Source organism: Euphorbia lathyris, chromosome 1 (assembly GCF_963576675.1).
Source record: "Euphorbia lathyris chromosome 1, ddEupLath1.1, whole genome shotgun sequence".
NCBI lineage: Eukaryota > Viridiplantae > Streptophyta > Magnoliopsida > Malpighiales > Euphorbiaceae > Euphorbia > Euphorbia lathyris.
In genome coordinates, this window is record NC_088910.1 from 4,188,794 (window position 1) to 4,211,482 (window position 22,689).

A 22,689-nucleotide genomic window follows, 5' to 3' on the forward strand; every position below is an offset into this window, starting at 1 on the left:
AAAAGAGGTAAAGGTGTTTGGGAAGAGGTATCTGCATGCTGAATTGCTTTTCTGTAGACTTCTTCTGTGCATTTTATTGGTAATCAAATCTCCAGTTTATCTTTGAGAAAACTTGGATTTTTTTTTTCTGCAAACAATCTTAATGCAAACGTTAAATAACAATAAGGATTTAGTCCTAATGACCATCCTCAAATAAATAAAAACTATAACATAAATAAATACATAATTTATAAAAAATCTATACACCAAGATTCAGAATAAAATTAAAACAATAATTAAAAATCAAATATCAACACCGTTCCCCGGCAACGGCGCCAAAAACTTGTTAAGCGATTTCCGCAAGTGCACGGTTTCGCTTGTAGTAATAAAATATCGATCCCACAGGGAACGTATGATAATTTGATTAGAATTTATTGTCTTTATTACATTCGTCTTCTCAAAGTTTATAGAAAAACGTTTATGGTTTGAAATGGTTTAAATTGGTTTAAATTGGCTTCTAATCCTAATTTTGGTTATAGTTAAGATTACAACATGTAGAGATTAAGTTTAGGTTAAAGTAGAATTCGAGACTTGTTTACACAAAGCAAGAAAACAACTTATAACTTTGATAAGATTATTAAGATTTAACAATTTATCGATTAACACAATTAATAGGTTTTGAACCGTAGAAATCTCTCTGGATCGGAGCAGATTTCTACCTTAATCAAATTAGTATTTATATCCGATAAGCCGCGATCACGATCATATCATCCGTAAAAACTAATTCTTTCAAGTGTTCAACAAAGTTTCTTTGTAAATTTGATTGTATGAAACGTTTTAATAAAAACACCAATTTATCATTTTGAAAATCATTTTGTCAGAACAATATCAAAATAACAACAGGAAGAATGTATTGATTGAAAAGATATATTATTAATTGATTATGAATCGAATCAAGTTAACAGAGAAGAAGAAACATGGATAGCATTTTGACGAAATCTTTGAGTTCCGGGTTGTCAATCTTTCCTTCAAACTCTATAGGTTTGTCAGACCCTTTTGCGCTTCAGCCGTTAGTTCCTCTCGTTGAATCTCGGAATAGAGATGGATCGTCTACTACCAGAATGTAACTTATCTTCGAACCAAACATGAACTCTAAACGACAACAATAATAACTACATATTGTGTCTTAAACTATTTACACAAACTTGTAACTTTATAACAAGTTTGTGTAACCAAACTTATGAACTAGAACTACCAACATAACAACATTGAAATAATCAACATTGCACCACGCTAATTCTGAAACTTCTTTATCTATTTATAATATTCCAAGAGGTATGTTTGAAGAGACGTGTCCGTTGAAGAGATGCCTCTATCAGGATCTTGCACGTATCGGTCTTCTGATCTTGCACGTGTTTTTAGCTCGTAAATATGATTTTCCTCTCGTTTTTGTTCCGTTTTAGCTCATATTTGGATTTTACCAAATAATTAAGTACCTTGCACAATAGAAACAAATATAGACGTAAAAGTATTCTGAATGAACGTAATCAACATAATTTTAATACAAAACTGAGGTAAATATCGATGTTATTTTAGGTATATTTTGGGCTTAACAATGGTTAACATAAATGAATCAAAAACAACTAAAGAATTAACCTTGATAATTTATTAAAAATGAACTAAAAACATTTATATTCATAACAAAACTAAGAAGCATCATATAAAATGAATATTCATTATCTTGTTCAATAGTTAATAATGATGATAACTTAGTACCATTCAGTGGCGGAGCCAGGACTAAAGTATCGGAGGGGCTAGATCGTGAATAAAAAAAATGTAATGCTACTTCAATATATTTTTCTTATAGGGAAAAGAAAGTAAAGACAAAACAAACACCACAACAATATATTCATAAAAATAAAATGAACAATATAATAGGTAAATTATATCATAAAATGAGAGTAAAACGTATTTGTATACTTAAAGTAATGAATTTAATGTCTAACAAACACTGGATAATCTGCAGAGAAAGATCTTTCAATAGAAGATAAATTGTAAATAAACGAAATTAAACTCTAAACTAGAAATCCAATAAGAAATCCCTAAATTAGATTTCTTAAATTAAACGAAATCCCTAAATTAGAAATTTCTAGATTAGATTTTCTAAATTAAACCCTAAATCAATTGTAATTACTAATTTTTTTTTAAGTAAACAACATAATAATAATAAAATACCTAATAATAAAACCCTAATTTAGAGATCTCTAATTTAGAAATTATAAAACTAAACCTAGAATAGAAATAAAATAAAGGATGAAAAATACAAAACTTATTTGAAATTGAAAGTTGACTGAGATAAGAATTAATGAATAATTGAAATTTAAAAATAAATATGGAGTAATGTGGGAAGTTTTCCCCAAAACTCTATACCTTTTTCTTTCTCTTCCTGCAATTCGCAGGGGAGAAGAAGAAAACCACAAAGGCTTTTTAAGCCTTGTTTCTTAAATATAGGAAAGGCAATTTCACCCTTCCCATGTAATTTTTTTTAACCTAAAGGCACAAAACGACGTCGTTTTGTGCCTTTAGGTTTAAATAAAATTACATGGGAAGGGCGAAATTGCCCTTCCTATCTCAACGCTGAAGAAGAAGAACTTCTTCTTCTTCAGCTGCCGCCATGGCTGGAGGCCCTTGGCAGAGCCAGGATGGAAAACCTCTAAGGTTTTCTGGCGGGACCGGAGGGTCGGCTGACCCTCCCCGCCCCCTCTGGCTCCGCCCTTGGTAGCATTTAATATATATATATACAGATTTAATGATAATAGTTTATAAATTTAAACAGACATAAACCAGAACTAAAGATGAAATTATGAAATGAAATTAAAGTTTTATTGCATGAACATATATTTACATAAATTGACAAGAACATATATACAAGGAAAATTAAAAAAAAAAACCTATATACAAAAATATACAAACTTATTAAATTAAACAAAACAAAACAATCTAAACCAAATTTTCATCCCTTTGAATTGGGATTCTCATAGCCCGATAACTATCAATCTTCGCTTGCACAAAGATCTGTCTTTCTTCCGTAGAAAGAAATCGTGGGCCAACCCTAAAAATGCGCTTCATGAGGCCCTCACTTTCCAAAAATTCATAATCCATTATTGGAAAGGGTTCAGCATCAGTCCAGGGAACAGAACTTGCTCCTTTTGCCTCGAGAATTATGCCACAGATAATATTTCCAAATCCAATTTTCTTGTCTTTGGATCGAGAAGAGGCAACCAAACCTTCCATCAATATTTTTGAAGAATTGACGGTGTTGCCTTGGAAAATATCACCTAATACGTACAAGTCCGTGTCTTTGACAACACTGCTTCCAGTTCGTCCAAACAAACTGTGACACAGGAACTTATGCAAATAAAACATAGAATTGGAGTTGATGGACTTGTTGTAGGTGAGACTCGAATTGAAACGCCAGAAACTAGTTAACATCCTCCAAATATCTCTGGATGTCATATAGGGTGGTAATTTGTTGTATCCAATGGCGGAAAACCAAACCAGGCATGTAATTCACGATAACCGAAGGTGAAAGTTTCGCCATCTTTGCGAAAACTTAGACGAACTCGACGCTTATTCACGAAGCATACTGTACATAGAAATTCTAGAATCCAGTCTCCAATTATTGGAAACTTCATGTAGGCAAACTTTGACCAGCCTAAATTCCTCAAGTAGCGATCCATATCGTTGCTAACTCCGAGTTCATCATTTAAGAACCCATCCATGTATAGCATTCCGACAAAAATTGCATAGCGGAATCGATAATATCTTCGTCCTTCATCATGGTTGTAAATGGGAAATGGTGCACCTAGCGTTCTGACATATCAGGACGCTTATTGCGTGCAGCAACATTCTTCTTTGAAAATTTATGCTTGGTAGTCATGTTTGTTGACTAAGGAAAAAGTGTCTGTAACTTGTTGGAAAAGGTTTGAATAATTGAAAAGAATATCAGAATTGTCTGATAGAGATGAAGAGAAATGGGAAGTAAAAGAGTTCTGATCTTCTCTAATTATTTATAATGATTCCAGGACAAAGCAATTCACTACAAGAAAATTGATTTTTGGTAACGGAAAAAGTCGTTGCAAAAAATATTTTTGGCAACAACATGTCATCTTTTGCAACGACTATTGGTCATTGTGATACATTCCGTTACCAAAGGTTTCTGCAACGACTTACTGTTGTTGCCGAAAATATATATTTGCAACAACCCGCTTGTTGCGAAAGCTTTGTCGTTGCCAAATATTGACCGTATGTGAGAGATTGAAAGTTTTCTTTTCCCACAATATTCAGCCTTGCTAAATATGTTGGTCTTTTGCAACAACATCCGACGTTGCTGTTTATTTTGACGTTTCGCAACAACACCCGTCGTTGCTATATATTTTTCCTATTCCGCAACAATACCCGTCGTTGCTATAAATTTTGATATTAATAGTAACAACTTTCATGTTACCAAAGTAAATTTTATAAAATATTTTATTTTCCAAATATTTTATTAATTTATTTGGATTGAAGGGATCTCTATATTGCAAATAATACAAGAGTTCACATTATGAAAAAGAAAGAGTTTAAATACACCATAATTATGTAAATTGAACTCCATGAGATTCTGTTGAGGTTCCATTTTACTGGAATCTGTAAACTGAGTTAGGAATTTACCCAATTATATTTGAAACATATAAATAGGAAAAAAGGCTTGTTCCATGATGCTTCAGGGATTCCTGTTTTAACAGCTGAAACCTATATGGAATCGATGCTCACCCCTAATAGCATAAGATAAGTAACCTTAGAAGTGATTTTATGAGTTACACTCCAAGGAAAAGCACTCCATCTAACACCATATACTATATCCCTCTTCTCCACACATCGACATAAATAGAACTTCCTCAAGTCAAGATAAGCTTAAAGTGAAAGGTGTGCAAATGGATGTCAAGAATTATAATGGATTGGTTATCTGTCGTACGATAATTGTGTGATAAGTTTGCTAAAACAGAAAATAGAAACAAGATTATATGTTAAATTATAGCCCCATCAGGGCAAAGTCAATAGAACCTGAGCAATTTGAAATTACACAAAATTAGAAGTTCATAAGAACAAAATTTGTAAAGTTCTAATGAAATTATGAATTGGATTTTCGTTTGGCTTTATTACCTGATTTGAAGCACAACAAAACCAGGCACCATTCACATGCCCACCATGACAAAGTAAGCTTCAGACACTAAAAATGGAGTAGTCATCATCTCCCTTGTTGTCTTCTTCCTTCTCTTCATTAAAGCTAGACACCATTTCTTCTCAACTTGTTTCTGTGCTGCTAACATTTTTTCTTTATGGAGAAGGAGCTTACAAAATAGAACCCATAGGCAGCCCCTCCGGAGAGTTAGAGGGGACGATAAGAGAATGTGAACATTGGAAGATATAGTTATCGTCGTTGCGAGAGTACAGATCGCCGTTGACGGCAAGAGAAATGGAGAAACGGATCGACGTCGTTCTAGGGAGAGGCACAGTGAAATTGAGAGGAGAGAGAGAGAACAAGTTACACTAGCCTAGGTTTTTAATCACAACCGTTGGATTTGGATAGATCAACGGTTTGGATTTTATTAACAGAATAAATAGGTAAACAACTCACTAACTCTTTTTAAATTAATGGTAATTAATTTATTATTGTTAATATATATAATATGTTTTTATATATTGCATTTGAATTTCAATTATACATTTTATTAAAAAATTAAAAATTTAATTCGTGTAAATTCAAATACTAAATAAAATCTATTAGTATTAAAAATAAAATAAAGAATATTTATCTATAATATTTATTAAAATATAAAATAAAATATTTTATATATTTTAAATATTTAATTTAATCTTTATTATAAAAATAATATATATTTACAATTATATTATTCGTAATAAATAATTCAATAAAATTTAGTCTAATAATTAATTATTTATATGATTAAAATGTATTTTGATTTTTGTAATTAATATAATAATTTTCTTTGGCAATAACTTATTTTGTAGCCAATTAAAATTAAAATTACAAAATATAATAGTAAAAATATTTTGAATGTTTAATTTTATAATAAATAATATTATTTTTGTCTGAGGGGATCGTTTTTTCTCTAAACATTTGGAGTGAAATAAAAAAATTACTTGGTTTTTGCAACAACCACATTGTTGTTGTAAAAAATTATAATTTTTTACACCAAAACTATTGTTGTGAAAAATAGTAATTTTCTGCAACAACTTTATTGTTGCCAAAACTTATTATTTCACAAGACTAAAATTTAGTTTTTTCACAAACTAATTTTTATTACTAATATTTATAATATATATAAATTAATTAATATATTATGTACTATGAAATTTATTTAAATTATGTAATTGTTAATTTTTAAAATTAATTCTATATATATTTAATTTTAAATATTAGTTAAAATTTATTAATATTAGAAAAATCAAAGTAAATAGGTTTTTTAATATTTATCGAAATATAAAATGAAAAACATTTTAAATTATTAATTTATATTATAAAATATTTTATATTTATATATTTTGTGATAAAATATTAAACAAAAGTTAGTCTAATAATTTTCTTTTGCAACAACCTCTTTTGTTGTCAAAATATTTACTTTTATCGCAACAACATGTGCTCGTTGCTGTAAATGCTTTTGTTTACAGCAACAACAGGCAGTCGTTGATGTAAATGCTTTCATTTACAGTAACAACACGCAGTCATTGCTATAAATAATGTCAATTACAGCAACGACATGTAATCATTGCTGTAAATTTTTTCATTTACAGCAACGAAGCTATGGTTGTCAAAATTGTTGCCTTTTTCCATCCACTCTAATTTTAAAGGGTAAATGTGAGAAGTTTATAGCAACAATCTTTGACAACAAGCCAAAAATATTCGTTGCTAAAGTTATTTTTTACCAACAACTTTTTTGGTTGTTGCGAAAACTTGTTGCCAAAAAGCAATTTTCTTGTAGTGATTAAAAATGTGTAAATTCACACCATTTGAACATGAAAAAACTTGATTTTTCGAAATGTACAGCAAAGGTGCATGAACTAAAGGAGAAATAAGGCTACAGGTCAGAAAAAGACCCGTGTCGCGACCGAGATTGGAGAATCTCGGTCGCGATACGCTGATTCCCCTTGGGAATCATGCGTCGAAACCCTATTCTGCTGATCTCGACCGAGATTTAAATAGTCTCGGTAAGTTCAGAAAATTCGCTTCCCTTTCCTTGAATAATTGAATCCCTGGAATCTCAACTGAGATTCCTGAAATTTCATAAATACACATTAATTTCCTGAAAATTGATTAAAAACATGACTTAAATAAATTTGTATTGATTTTAAACTTGATACACTAACCTAAAAACTAAAAATCATAAAAATAAAAATTTGTAAAAATAAATAAATTAAAATAAAAATAAAAATAAAAGCTAAACTTAAAACCAAATAAAAGTTAAACAAGAAAATGTATGAAAATTAATGAATTAATCTTCATAAAATTCGTCCACAAACTTAATTCCCTGAATTAGAGCGTTCTCATAATAAATTTTGCATCTATTACCGTTAACTTTAAAACAAACTCCATTAGTTCCTTCTAGTTCTAAGGATCCATAGTCGGAAGTTTTAACGACTAAAAATGGTCCTGACCATCTAGACTTAAGCTTACCTGGAAATAATTTGAGTCGAGAATTAAACAGCAACACTTTATCTCCAATATTAAAGCTTTTGACTTTAATTTTGGCATCGTGCCATTTTTTCACTTTCTCTTTATATATCTTTGTATTCTCGTAAGATAAATGGCGTAATTCATCCAACTCATTTAAGTTGAACAAACGCTTCTTTCCTGCTTTTTGCAAATCATAATTAAATGTTCTAATAGCCCAATAAGCTTTATGTTCTAATTCTACTGGTAAATGACAAGCTTTTCCATACACAAGTCGGTACGGTGTCATTCCTACAGGTGTTTTAAATGCAGTACGGTATGCCCATAACGCATTGTTAAGTTTACGTGCCCAGTCTTTTCTTGAAGACGAAACTGTTTTCTCTAATATCCATTTGAGTTCTCTATTAGATATCTCCGCCTGACCATTCGATTGAGGATGGTATGGCGTAGATACGTGGTGGTGTACTCCATACTTTCTCATAAGCGATTCAAAACTTCGATTTATGAAATGGGTACCTCCATCACTTATCATAACTCTAGGGACTCCAAATCTACAAAATATGTCATCAAGAAACTTAACAACAACCTTAGAATCATTCGTCGGGGTTGCAATTGCTTCAACCCACTTTGAAACATAATCTACAACTACTAATATATAAGTTTTACCAAAAGAAGGGGGGAAAGGACCCATGAAATCGATCCCCCACACGTCGAAGACTTCAACTTCCAACATGTTCGTGAGAGGCATCTCATCTTTCCTTTCTAAATTTCCGGTTCTTTGACATTTGTCACACCGAATAACAAACGAACGTACGTCTTTAAATAACGTAGGCCAAAAGAATCCGCATTCTAATATCATAGCTACTGTTTTACTTACGCCATTATGCCCTCCATAAGAGCTTGAATGACATTCTGACATTATAGACTCATATTCATCTTCACTAACGCATCTCCTAATTATACCATCACCACATGTTTTGAACAAGAAGGGATCCTCCCAAAAATACATTTTAAGATCAAAAAAGAATTTCTTCTTTTGTTGGAAACTCAACCCTTCTGGAACAATATGAGCTGCGAGATAATTAGCTATATCCGCATACCACGGTGAAATGACACTTTTTATTTGATTGAGATATTCATCGGGGAAATCATCTCGTATGCCGACAGTTTCACCGATAAGACCATTTTCATCTTCAAGTCTTGATAGATGATCGGTGACAAGGTTTTCTACTCCCTTTTTATCTTTAATTTCTATATCAAATTCTTGCAATAACAAAACCCATCTAATAAGACACGGTTTTGCATCTTTCTTAGCGAATAGATACCTTAAAGCTGCGTGGTCGGTATATATAATAACTTTAGATCCTAACAGATATGACCTAAACTTATCACATGCAAAAACTACCGCTAGGATTTCTTTTTCGATTGTGGTGTAATTCAACTGTGCACCGAACAATGTGTGACTTGCATAATAGATGACATGAAGTTTCTTATCCTTCCTTTGACCTAATACACATCATACGGCTAAATCACTTGCATCGCACATAATTTCAAAATGTAAATCCCAATCGGGTTTAGCAATTATGGGTGCACTGACTAAGGCGGTTTTCAATGTCTCGAAAGCTTTAACACAATCTTCATTAAAATCAAAAGTTGAATCCTTCATAAGCAAATTAGTAAGTAGTTTGGAAATCATAGAAAAGTTTTTTATAAATCTTCTGTAAAAACCTGCATATCCTAAAAATGACCTTACTCCCTTAATAGTAGTTGGAGGGGGTAATTTTTCTATCACTGAAGTTTTTGCTCTATCCACTTCTAATCCTTTTTCAGGTATTTTATGTCCTAAAACAATTCCTTCGTCTACCATGAAATGACATTTTTCCCAATTTAAAACTAAATTCGTTTCTTCACATCTAGGCAACACTTTATCTAGGTTTTCTAAACATGCATCAAAAGAATCTCCATAAACTGAAAAATCATCCATAAAAACTTCCATGATATCTTCAATGAAATCTTTAAAAATTGCAGTCATACAACATTGAAATGTTGCCGGTTCCTAGGGTAAATTACATACGTGGTGTACAACCTTTACCCCAAATCACACTTTGGTGCAGAACCAAAATTTTGTCACACTAAACCGTACGAGCTTCAGGTGACCTCCCACTAAAGTGTACAGCCGGTTTTTGTGACCGATCAACGCTGGTTAATGTTGCCACATCATCAATTTGACTATTCTAAAAGTCAAAAATTGACATACCTATTGTGAAATTACTAAAATACCCACATCTCCTTCCTCTTTCACTCTTTTCCTTTCTCTCTCTCACTCCTATCTCCTTCCATGTAACCATTTCTTCTACAATCAAAGTCGATATTGATCAGACTGCCAAAACCGAAACTTGCCCAATGCCCACTCAAACGCAACGCAGCGCCACTTCCCCTCTCTCCCTCTCTTTGTCGCTTTCTTTTGAAATGCCACGTTAGTACTCAATCAGCATCCCCTTTCTTGACTTTTTTTTCAACTTATTAAATATATAAAATATATTGAAAGGAAAAAAGAAATATAGTTACTTTCAAGAATTGAATTACATACTACCAAAAAAAAAGACTTGAATTATATTTCTTTCTGCTTTTCGTTTCCAGGCTGAATCATCCAAAACACAACACAAAAACTGTCATAATTTCTCCATTTGATTCAATTCTATTGCTCTCTTTCCATTCAACCAAACAACTAAGCAGCTAATTAGAGCTTTCAGCTTCGATCGATCTCTAGGGTTGGAGAAATGCTGTAATTTCTGTGAACTTCAAGAATCGAATCGGATTGTGCATTAAATCAAATCGAGAAAGAACAATCTTCTTCAACATCTCCTAGATCAACTTATCTCAATGCTCTCACTCTTAAAATCGAAAAAAACTTCAACGGGTGCTCTCTCTCTCTCCCTCTCCCCCCTCTTCTCGTCTCCATTTTCTGGTTGTTTCTCGAGAAAACAATGTGCTGTTATGTTTTGTGGTTGATTTTGTTTCGTGACCTCGAAGGAAAATGATTGAATGCATGGGTTAATTCTTGTTTTTCTTAATTGGATAGGAGATGCAAACAAATAGGGTAGATAATTCATATTCTCTCTAAAATACTGTTTGTTGGATTTATGCATTAATTCATGTTGTTTTCTCTGATTTCCAAATAGGTCCAATTTTATGCTAGAGTATGTTAGTGCTCTATGTTGTGTATTGAGAATTTGAAATTTGAAATTTGTTGTAGAAGAAATGGTTACAGAAAGGAGAGAGGAGTGAGAGAGAAATGGTAGAGAGAGGAGTTGAAGGAGAGAGGAGTGAGGAGTGAGGAGTGAGGGAGAGAAAGGAAAAGAGTGAGAGAGGAAGGAATGAGGACATTTTAGTAATTTCATAATAGGTATATTAATTTTTTACTTTTAGAATAGTCAAATTGATGATGTGGCAACGTTGACCAGCGTTGACCGGTCACAAAAATCGGCTGTACACTTTAGTGGGAGGTCACATGAAGCTCGTATGGTTTAGTGTGACAAAATTTTGGTTGTACACCAAAGTGTGATTTGGGGTAAAGGTTGTACACTACGTATGTAATTTACCCCCGGTTCCTATATGCAAAGGTTCCATAAGGACATGTGAAGGTTGTTTTATCTTGGTCGTTCGGGTAAATATATATTTGAAAGAATCCGGAATAACCATCGAAAAAACAATAAAAAGAATGACTGGCTATCCTTTCGATCATTTGATCGATGAAAGGTAGAGGAAAATGATCTTTCCTGGTTGCTTTGTTTAGGTTCCTATAATCTATACAAACCCTCCAACCAGTGGTGGTTCACGTAGGTATTAATTCACCTTCGTCATTCCTTACTACAGTTATGCCTCCCTTTTTAGGTACACAATGGATTGGACTAATCCATTCACTATCCGAGATAGGATAAATGATTCCATTGTCTAAAAGCTTAGTAATCTCATTTTTTACTACTTCTTTCATGTTCGGATTTAAGCGTCCTTGCCTATCCGCTTTAGGTGGCTTATCTTCTTCTAAGTGAATTATGTGCATTACAATACTAGGATTAATTCCTTTTAAGTCTAAAATTTGCCATCCCATACTTCCTATCCTATTCTTAACAACTTCTTTCAATTTCTCTTCTTGATCTTTAGTCAACTTGTTAGAGATAATTATAGGAAGAGTATCACTTTCGCCTAGGAAAGCGTACCTTAAATGGTTTGGTAACTCTTTAAGTTCTAACTTAGGGGGTACTACAATTGAAGGCGGAACTGGTCCATCTTCTCGAATCAAAGGCTCAGGGTCCTTATCTTCTAATTCTTCTCCCACTATATGTTCTATTATATCTTCTCTTTGAACAATGTCATTGACACATTCTTCAACCAAGTCAAGTTTCATACAAGTGAATTCCTCCATAGGATATTTCATCGCTTTGTTCATATTAAACTCGATCTTATCTTCACCTATTCTTGAAACTACTTTCTCTTCTGATACATCGACTAATGCACGTCCCGTGTTCATAAACTGTCTACCAAAAATTAGTGGACAATTAACGTCAAAGTCTAGTATAACAAAATCGGTAGAAAAAATAAACTTATCAACTTTAACTAAAACGTCCTCAATTATACCATATGGTTTCTTAGTGGTTTGATCCGCTAATTGCAAAACCATATTGGTATGCTTGATATCTTCTTCTAAACCTAATTTGTTAAAAATAGACAACGACATTAAGTTAATGCTTGCTCCTAAATCACAAAGACAACTTAGGAATTCAATGTCTCCCAACTTACACGGGATGGTAAAACATCTGGGATCTTTGAGTTTAGTGGGCAAATTACTCGATACTATTGAACTAGAGTCCTCTATTAATGATATGGACGAAATTCCTTCCCAACTGATCTTCTTTGAAATCAAATCTTTTAAGAACTTACCATAGTTAGAAATTTGCGTTATCGCATCCATAAACGTCAAATTAATATGCAAATTTTTAAGTTTGTCCAAAAATGTTAAAAGTTGTTTGTCATAGTCCTTATTTCGGACTTTGTGTGGAAAAGGTGGTTTGGGTACAAAAGTTTTTGTACTTGAATCAATACGTGAACTTTTTGCATTTAATGTATCTTCTTGGGATTTTGTTGGTAAATCAGTTCCCTGTAAAGTAGAATCTCCGGGCATTTCCGGACCTAAGTAATTTTTCCCTGATCGAAGAGTGATAGCCTTTACATGCTCTTTCGGATTTTCTTCCGTATGGCTGGAAAGACTTCCCTCTTTTCGGGATGGAATTGATTTAGCAATTTGTCCTATTTGAACCTCCAAATTATGGATGCTAGGCGATTGATTTTTAATAAGTTGATCGAATTTATTCTCGATACGTTTAAAACCATCATCATGGCTACTTACTTTTCCACCGATAGCGTCTATAAATTTGTCGATTTTAGAAGATAAAGTGCTAATCGTATCTCTAGATTGATTTTGATAATTATTGGGACGATTTTGATTAGCATTTGCATTATTATTATTATTATCTTTCAAGTTAAAGTTAGGATGATTCCTCCATCCATAATTATAAGTACTAGAATAATGATTATTAGTTTGGTTTTGCCCTTGGACAAAATTTACCTATTCAATCTCACTCATACCTTCGTAATCCACATCCGTTGGGATTGGATTACCATTGGTATCGCACGGTGCCATAAACCTATCAATTTTGTGCGATAAGGCAGAAAATTGGGCTTGTAGCATCGAGACTGGATCGAGATTCACTATACCTTTAACGGATGATGTTGTCGAGGATGATGGTTTCGCCACTGGTATGTGTCCACGTTCTGCGGGCCACATACTACTGTTGATTGCCATTTCCTCTAAAAGTTCTCTTGTTTGGGCGGATGTCTTCTTCATAAATAGCCATCCCGACTGATGGGTGTCGAATCCACCAAAGATAATTATAACTTCACTTAGCCGAAAACAGATTGTAAAAGAGCAAGTAAAGGTCGTACCCAAAGGATTAATACTGATCTAATTACAAATATAACCAAGCAATTAACAAAAAGTAAATATGGGGGATTGAATTGTTGATTAATGAATAAATAAATTTGCAAAATTGAAATGAAATTAAATTGGTGATTCTTATATGATGGAATTTCGATCAAGGGAAATTCGCAGGCTGAACAATTATTTCCTTATTGATCATTGAAAGTGAGATGATATCATAATTGACATGATCTGGATTGGTTATAGTCGTTCCTTATTCATTCCCGACCTAATCCTTCCTTAATTGTAAAGCAAATCCTAGAGCACCTAAAGATAAGCCCCTATTCGGCCAGACAGTTCTAGCTTAGCGCTTAGAATTTAATCTGTCGAAAGCATTAGGGATTAGAAGGACCCAATCTAAGTTAACCGAATTCTTAGCGATTCCGATTTAAACCAAATCACATGTTTATGCGCTTGAACATAGTTAGGATTTCAGATGATTACAAATCCTATAGCCTAACGTTGTTTCAATGAATGAAAAAGTCGAAGCCCGGCCGAACTGTAACCTAAACTTTCATTGAAGGTCTGATTTCATAGATCGATAAATATGCAAACAGATCATATAAAATTAGATTACTGAAATTAAGAACAACAATCTCACAATTGGAAATAATGCTAGCCTTTGATTAATCCCTTAATCGATAAAGTGTTTAGCTACACATAGTCATGAATTCGACTATGATAACCATTAAAGATAAAAATAAATAAAGCTAACTAAGAACCCAAAAAGAGAAAAAACCTAACAGAAGAAGTTTTGTTCTGCATCTATTTATAGAGAAAACCCCATCCTAAAAGTTAGGTAACCAAATAATATCTATCTAAATCAGCAACCTCTTTTACAAATTTCAAATCCATGATTTTCTGCCTTCTTTTTCGAGTTGGAAAAGGTCCTGGTCAATTTGAACATCAACAGATTCGGAGGTCCTTAGTCTTGGGCAAGACTAACTCCATTTTCGCTTCAGCTCCTTTAATTCAGCACCAAATTCCTTTCTGGTCCAAAGTTTCTTCAATTAAGTCCAATTCTGCTCCTTTTAATCATTTGAGTCCTGTGGAGGCAAATCAAACCAAAACAAGCAATAATACCCAAAATAACACCAAATTAATTAAATAACCTAGCACTAAAGTGGACATTTGAACGTTGAATTGGAGACTTATCACCGACATAACATCTAATGAACCACTAGTTGTAGGATTTATCCCATTATAAAAAGTTTGCATTAAAAGTGCATCGGGTAATTGGTGGTGTGGGCATAAACATTGAAGTTCTTTAAAACATTCTCAAGCCTCATAAAGAGTTTCATTATCATTTTGAGAAAAAGATGTTAACTCTTTTATAACTCTTGCAGTTTTTGCTAAAGGGAAATATTTTGATAAAAACGCTTGGGCTAATTGGTTCCAAGTCGCAAATGTTGCGCCTGCCATATAAGTTAACCAATCTTTGACTGTATCCTTCAAAGTGAAAGGAAAAAGTCGAAGTTTAATTGCTTCGACAGTCACATCTGGTATTTTGAAAGTGTCGCAAATTTCTAAGAAATTTGTCAAATGGGTGTTAGGATTTTCGTTAGGTAGCCCATAAAAAGTTACATTGTTTTGCAACATACTAAGCAAAGCTGGTTTAATTTCAAATTAGTTTGCGGTTATTCTGGGTCTAACGATACTATTGGTTACACCGGCCACTCCTGGCCTAGCGTAATCCATGAGTGTTGGTGGATCTGCCTTATTTTCTGGCTCGAAATTTGGGTTTTCTTTTTGTTTCTTGTTTTTATTTTTCTTTTTAACTATCTTTTCAATTTCTGGATCTAATAGGTTTGGTGGAATGCCCGAACTTCGAGAATTGTGCATGAACTTGAAATTTTTGCACGAACCAAAACTACCTTCAAAACATAATTTCAAAAATAAATATGTTAGTAAATTAAAATAAATAAAATATAAAAGTTAAAATAAGTATTTATAAACCTAGATTCGAAATAAAACACGAAAAATCTAAATTTTTATAAAAAAAATTGGCGTTCCCCTGCAACGGCGCCAAAAACTTATTGAGCGATTTCCGCAAGTGCACGGTTTCGCCTGTAGTAATAAAAAGATATCGATCCCACAGGGAACGTTTTTTCACAAAAACTTATTTTGATTTAGCTTAAATACGATTTAAGGTTTATTTAATAGATAATCGTTAATTGAATTTGGTTTTGAGATTGAATTAATAAGAATTAGAGTAGAATATATGTAGAATGTTAGAAATCAATTCTGTTTTGAGTTTGAATTACAAAACAGAAACATTTAGTGTTTAGACCAAGAGAATAATTGTACTCGTTTGCATTAAGCAAAGAAAACAACTTTAAACTTTGTAAAAATTATAAATGTGTAATAAACGTAAACTCCTTCAATTAAAAGGCTTTGAACCGTAGGGAATCCCCCTGGTTCTGAGCGGATTTCTACCTTGACCAAATTTATACTTATTTCCGATAAGCCGACCTAATGATCATATCGTCCGTAAAAATGAATTTACCTAGGTGTTCAACAAAGTTTCCTTGTAAAGATTTTGAATTTAACTACGTTTTAATGAAAACACCAGAACTTACTTCAGATCATTTACCAAAGTACAACTTAAAAATATGTTGAATTGCATAAACTTTATTAGATGAAGTGTGAATTGATACAAGTTTACAGAGAACAAAAAACATGGAAGCATTCAAAACGACATTGGAGTTTGATAGGGGTCAAAAACCCCTATCTTTGGGTACGGTTTTTGGACGGGTTTTAGCATTATTTAGTTAATAAGCGAGCATTTCTCGCATTTAAATACTTTTGTGTGAGTTAGTTAGGAATTAGAAACGTTTTATTTATTTTTCGTTGTTTAGGCTCGTTTTATGACTAATCTAGGCAATTACGACCAAAATAGCATGCATAGTATAATTCCATTATCTTTTGAAGCTAATTGGTCCGTCAAAAGTCGCACCAAACGAAGCGTTTGCTCAAAATAAGCGATTGACGGATCAATTTAGCCTTTGGACTAATGTTATCTGGAGTTTCTGTACGGGCGAAAAAGGGCATCGACGGCATTCGGCAAGCATCAAGGGCATGTCGGGCGAAAACGCTCGACGAGCGGGCCTCCGTAGGCCATGCCTGCTCGCCGAGCAGGCCCCTGGAGGCCTACTTGCCGAGCAGGCCGCCAGAGGCCTGCTCGGGCGAGCAGGATGCCTGCTCGCCGAGCAGGCCGCCAGGCGCCTACTCGGGCGAGCAGGCCGCCAGGCGCCTGCTCGGGCGAGCAGGGCGCTGCTCGTCGCGAGTAGCCCTGCTCGCCGAGCAGCTCGCCCTGCTCGGCGAGCAGACCTGCGGGAATTGGTCAAAAAGACCAATTCCGCCCCCACGAAGCCACGATGGACCCCACGACTTCCTACACCAACAAGGACACAAAAATAGGTCAAAAAGAGGGCCAAGCCACGCCTATAAATAGAGTTTTTCCAATGTAATTTAGACATCTTTTATCTTTGTAATTTTCTTAGTTTTTCCTCTTGAGAAATCCTCTCCACCTCCTCCATATCCTTCAAACCTCCATTGAAGACACCTCTGAAGCTCCGTTCACCGAGAATTGCTCAAGCTCTATCCTTAAGTCCTAGAAAGACGCCTGCATTGGTAGACAGGTTCCCTGAAAGGGATTTTTCTTCTTTTACATTCTGTCTAGCCTCTGATACATGTTATGAATTCTAGGCTTATTGTAACTTCGTGACAATATTTTCCATCTTTGATATATATTATAGTTCTTGTTCATTCAATTATTTTAATGCTTTAATCTTTGTCTTACGCTTTGTCTGATTGGTTTAACTTATTCGATAATCCCAAAATCAAGTTGGCACATATTGCGAGCTGAATCTGACCTAGTCAGTGCCTATAGGATTGACGACCCTATAGAAGATTAAGCCCAAATTGCTGAGCCTTAGAGCTAGTTTCGGCCTTACAAGGGAATCACGAACTAGGAACTTTAGGAGGATAGGTCGGGTTAATCGCCTCGGACACAAGTGACTTAGGTTTTAATTCAATTGCTTAAACAATCTATTTTCATTATCATCGTATCCCTTCATGTTCCTTCGGATAATTGCATTGGTAAAAGATCACTTAGGAGTAGTTTAACTTAATTAGGGGTAGAGTAACTTAATTAGGCGTAGAATAACTTAGTTAGAACCAGATAACTTAGCTAGGAATAGTATAATTCAACCTAGGAGTAGATTAATTTAGCAAAACCAACTCTAAACCCCCCTGAGCCTAGATAACATCTGAAACCAAGTAACTCGATACTTGCAGAAATAAATCCTGTGGACGATAACCTGGACTTAACCAGAAATTTATTACTTGATAACGACGGGGTACACTTATCCCTTAGTGAGTTCTCATCTCTAACTTAGGTGAGGGCGCATCAGAGTTCCGGGTCGTCAATCCTTTCCTCAAACCTCATTAGAGTTTGTCAGGCTCCGGGGTCGAATCCACTACTTAATCTTCTCACTGAATCTTCGGAATAGAGATGGCTCTTCTACTACCAAAATGTAAACTAGTCTTGAACATATCTTAATCTAAATCTAATTGCTACTGTGTTTGTAATTAATTTAAGAACAATGTGTGTACATCAAATTGCTTTTATAAAATCGAACTCTAACTGTGAATCGTTTCTGAATCAGAATTTTTGCATAAATTCTGTACTAATCTTAAAAATCTAACTTTCTACAACTTTGAAATCAACTCTCTATTTATAGATGTTGAAGAGTCGTGTTTAGGGATCGTGTCCGCTGTGAAGAGACGTTTTTATCCACCCGAACGGACACGTTTTTTTGAATTTCAACATGTGAAGGATGTGCTGCCAGAATTTCTGATGTTACCGATATTCAAGAATCTCAACCGAGATTGAGGAGTAAATTTTCGGTCTTTGGAACGCAAGGGAGAATGTCTGGGAGATGTGTGTCGCGACCGAGATTAGGGAATCTCGATCGCGACACGGGAGTTTTTCTCGGCATCGACTCTGTTCCGTCATCTTCGTTTCGGTGCGTTTGAATTTCCTCGTCTTTTGCTCGTAACTTAGGGGTTTTCCTTTGTTTTTGACCTCTTTTCGTTCCTATTTGGATTTTACCAAATATTTAGGTACCTTGCATGAAGGAAACATATTCGGACGTAAAAGTACTCAAAATAGATATAAACAGCACAAATTCATGGCAAAACTGATGTAAATATTAATGATATTTTAGGTATATTTTGGGCTTAACAGATGATAAACAAACACTAGAGTTGGATGGCGTGGAATACTAGAGGGGCATGGAGGCAACATTGAAGATCAGATTGATTACCAAGTAGATTTGTAATCAGTAATCATTATGTTCTTCAAGATTGGCTCGATGACCATCTAGTAGTCCACACCATCCAGCTCAGTGTTTGTTTAGCATCCAAATCTCCTTTCTATTCACACATCATGCCTCCCCCCTTCTTGTACGCTATTCACATGTCACATCATCATGCCCCCTTTTGCTTGCTATTCACACATCATATATCCCCTGCATACTCTTCAGTCCATCTCCTGGCAGTTGCTTCATAACATGCCCTGTTGTTGAGGTATCGCTCAGCAATTCGCTCTCGGCCAGGAAATGGCTCCTCAATGAAAGGCTCTATCAGCATTCCATAAATATTCCACAACAGCCAGAAAATGCATTTATAAATTAGACCCCAAACATATGAATAGATAAATTAGAACCCAAACATAAGCAAATGCATAAATTTATAGCATCATCTTACCGTGGCAATACTATGGGAAGGACGATCAAGTAGCTGGGGCATAGATATATGTCCTAAAGGACCGATATTAGGATGATAAATTTGGTCCTAAACATGAGCTATGAATAATAGTAATGTCATGAGTGTATATGCATATATATGAACTGCTTACTATGTGTTAATAAGTTCATGTTCTTACAACTGGAGGTGCATGGGAGGGGAAATCGATAGAGAAGTCCATATGCACTATGAATACACCTCCTTCATAAGGGGTGTTTGGAGGGCCCTTCATCACAAAAGTCCATTTTTGACGGTCAGGACCTGCATAATTATTGATGAGCCACCTGGGTGCCTCATGCTGGAGTAGGGAAATATGTGCATCAACACGAGTATGGAGGTCCCTTATACGTCTATCCTTGATCGATATAACTAGAGTAAGTATAGTGTTGGGTTGTGGACTCTTGACAACTAGTAAAAGCTTCATATTTATACTGTGGGAAAGTGAAAGGTCTAGGAAGGGGAAAGGGTAAATGAGAGTTATTAGGTCTATTTGTATACGGTACGTGATTAATGAGCATCAGTTGGTTTTTCAAATATCATGACTTGGGGATTCTAGGCCTAATAATGATTTACAGATATATGCAGATCTAGTTAGATTTTTCTTCCAACACCACGCCTTTGAAAGATTGACAGATTTGGAGATGTATTAATTGCTTGTTGTTTTTACCTTTACATACATTCAGAAATTTGTCTAGTTCAAATGTAAACAGATTATGAGCATTAGTCTGGTTCAAATGTAAACAGATTGGCAAATTTAAAATCATTGATATATACATAAATTCTTGTTAATTTGATTATGCTTCAATACCCAAATTTATTCGAAGAATAAGGCAAATAGTGACATTTACTTAAAAAAAATATCATCTAAGCAACAATACAAAGACATTAAAATAAACGAATATTTCATCTGAAAATAAATCCATTGACATGATTGATCAAGACCTATGTCATCTGAAACAAGCTACAACGACATAAATTATTATAAAAACTGTCATCGCGAATACCAATATGCCAATTTCCCATATATCTACTTGACATTTTTAATTATTAGTATGTCATGTGATGAAATTAAAGGTGACGTTAATAATAAAAAGCTACATCGTAACAAGATTAATCTGACAGTACGAAACTAGGCTTATGTCATGTATTGTATCTTCACATGACAGAACCTAATCGTCGTCTGAAGGGGCAAAAGACGACAGTGAGCCCCGTGAAAGATTTATATCTCGCGGGACGACGGTTTTTAACCGTCGTCTGAAGGGAGTTTTAGCGTAGTGCTAGTTATTATTCTGCTCCATAGCCCGCTCAATTAAACAGGAAAGAACCTTTGCATACAGGATAAATAAATAAGGTGATAGCGGGTCACCTTGTCGTAACCCTCTACCCGATATGATCGACTCCGTGAGCTCACCGTTCAATGCCACTTTGTACCGAACCATGGTAATACAGAGTATAATCCACTCAATCCACTTCACAATAAACCACATATGCTCGATCACCATATCCAAACACTTCCAATTGACCCTATAGTATGAATTGTTAATATCGATTTTCAAAGCCACATTCCATATCACCCCTCTATTTTGGTGCTTGATAAAGTGTATAAATTCAAATTCTATAGGAAAGCTATCAATTACTTACCTGCCAGGGACAAAGTAGATTGGGTATCACAAATGATCTTTATCATAATATTTTTCAATCCATTAGCTAACACCTTTGCAATCAACTTATAAACCACAATGCATAACGATATTGGACGGAACCTTTAAAAAAAACCCGAGTTCTCACACTCAAGAATTAGAACAATAATCATATCATTCAAATTCGACAGGAGCATCCCATGATTTAGCCATTTAGTGCAAGACGTGCCCACCTCCTTCCCAATTTTATTCCAAAAAGACTTAAAAAATCTATGATTCAACCCGTAAGACTGGCGATTTATCCAAGTGCATAGAAAATAAAACCGCCTTAAATTCATCACATTCGAAGGCTGCTGTGAGCATCACATTCTGCATCAACTGACAATGGGATGACATCAACAGCACTTAATGAACCACAACTAGATGAAGAGAAGACAATAGTAAAGTACTGATGCACATGAACTACCATATCGTGTGGGTTATTAAGAACCAAACATCGTCTCATCCTACATAGATAAAATGGTATTCTGCTGCTGACGGACCTCGACATTCACATGAAAAGACTAGGTATTCATATCTCCATCTTTCAACCAAAACATCTTAGCCTGCTATCTCTAGAACACATCTTCTCCCACACTTAAATAGGACAATGTCCTCATTGTGCAAAAATTGATAAATCAGAAAAGATAGAGTACAAAATTATAAGAACCGAAATAAACGAGTACGAAACAAACAAGCATAAAATATAAGGAAAGAGAAAACCTGAATGTGAAGGAGAATCCATAATTCAAAATATGGAGACCGCATCGACTCGACTCCGTGGCGGTGGAAATATGATAATGACCGACGACTAGTGGATTTATGTTCCTTCCTCAAATTATAGATGTGTTTATCTACCTCATCGATGCTTAAGTTCATTTGTCTATTGTTGCCATTTATTTGTGCCAAAAACTTTATTGTTTGCTCGTTATGGGAACTGCTATAATAACCGTTTACGTGATCGAAAACTCGTGGCTAACCCATAACTTCATATATGATGTCCCCGACGTCTTCACGTGGGTCCTCATCCTCAATCTCTTACTTCATCCTCACCAAAATTCGCTTCCTAATTACCAGCTGATGTAAATACCTTTGCCATGTGAACTCGAAGTACCAACATCGAGCTTGCAAATAAACTAGCCAACATTGGTGAATCTACGAAATTAATGTAAAAATGCGGCATAATCCAACATCGGAAAATAATTATGAGTAAGTGTTTCAAACTGCTCCAAACTACCCGTAGCATCCAAAACAATACCCGTAATCAAGGTACCCAAAGGAACTTTCTTAGTGGTTGAAACGGTGGCTTTGTTTAAATTGTCAAAAAGTTGTCCAACGTTATCTACCATCAATCCTTTAAAAATGCAATCCATGACAAACAAATCTCGACTTCGAACCTTCTACCCTTCAACATGCCCAAAATGAAGAGAAACAGAAAATACAATTAT

The 22,689-nt window shown here is 34.5% G+C and overlaps 1 non-coding gene across 1 annotated transcript; it reads left to right on the forward strand.

Moving 5' to 3' along the window:
• Window positions 1–14,985: 14,985 nt before the first annotated feature.
• LOC136216025 (small nucleolar RNA R71) lies at window positions 14,986–15,092 on the forward strand. The gene has a single exon (XR_010683022.1). It is a non-coding gene; the product is annotated as a small nucleolar RNA R71 (small nucleolar RNA).
• The last annotated feature ends 7,597 nt before the right edge of the window (window positions 15,093–22,689 follow it).